Raw genomic sequence first — 1,402 nt, forward strand, 5'->3', positions numbered from 1 at the left:
TTCGCTTATTTTATTACGTCATCAGGAAGGGGTTCCTCACCTTGCTCGAGCCATGTCCAAAGACAYTATAATCTGACCTAATGAAGATTAATGGTTCAATTATGTGRTGAATCTGTGTTCAGGCATGTGTCTACACGAAATCATCAGTTTAAGCAAAAATAATCACATTTAACAGTTATTYCAGTGCTGTGCCTGCTGGTGCACTGGTGGCCCTCGGTGTCTGGGGATGGGAGCTTGGGCATGTGCCGGCTCGGCCTGGTGACTGCCTGCGGCAGGTGCCGGCGGGGCCTGTGAGCTCGCTGCTGTCGGCCCCGGGGATTACTGTGTGGGGTCACTGGGGGGGCTCTCCTGGATCTCTCCTATGGTCCGCTCTGGGGGGTGGGTGTATGGCTCTTCCTGCACTGGTGCCCCTGGAGGCTCCGCGCTTGGGGTCACTCTTGGGGTCTTTGGCACTGGTCGCCCTTATGTCCGCTTTAGGTCTTGGGGGTTGGGTCTTTGGGTCTCCATAGTCATGATTAAATATTCCATTGGAGAAATCTTGTATATGTATACATGCACATTCACAACTGCACACAAACAAGCGTTCTGATTCTGGGGTTTCTGACGGTCATTTAGGGTGTATGTAAGTATAGATGTGGATATGTATACATATGTGTATAAGTATAAATGTATATATGTGTGTACGTATATTTATATATGTATGTATGTATATATTTCAGAAAAGTTATAATTATGATATACACATTATTTGTTGCTGTGTTTTTGTTTTCTCCATTTTTCAGGTGTGCAGACAGATATCGGGTGTGTTGTCTTGATTTATATTTCACATGTCTAATCCCTCTTTCAATCTTCTCTTTCTTTTTCTTCTCTTCTATTAAAAACTGTCACTGATGATGTAGAAACTAAACTAACACTCATTTCTGTTTTCTACTGAAGTGGCTTACAAAGAAAAAATATAACAGTTATTTCAGTTCTCCTAATAATAAGAGTATACCATGTGTAGTGTAATTAAAGTCAGTGTACAACTCCTGGCAATGATCAATAAAAGTAACATTCACTGACTTTCACAATGTTTTCTCTTCATTTCTTTGAGTGTTCCTGAAAGCCAACAAATTTGGAATGATCTTATTATTGTATCATGTTTTTGATCTGAGTTTGTTTTACAGAATGAAATGTCTGAAAGAGTGCTCATCCAGGACTGGTGATTCCATACTTTTTGCCAGAGGTTGCATAAACAAACGCCAATAAATTTCTTCACATCCATCCATCCATCCATCCATCCAGCCCATCAGTTTGATCTGACCCAAGCTATCTGCAGCAGTTAAATGTTTAAACTTTTAAAAACTAAACTCAGTTTGTTTTCAGACCTCCCCCCCCCCCCCCCTCCCCCCCCCCCCCCCTC

The sequence above is a fragment of the Austrofundulus limnaeus genome, unplaced genomic scaffold (genome assembly GCF_001266775.1).
Source record: "Austrofundulus limnaeus strain Quisiro unplaced genomic scaffold, Austrofundulus_limnaeus-1.0 Scaffold72, whole genome shotgun sequence".
Lineage (NCBI taxonomy): Eukaryota > Metazoa > Chordata > Actinopteri > Cyprinodontiformes > Rivulidae > Austrofundulus > Austrofundulus limnaeus.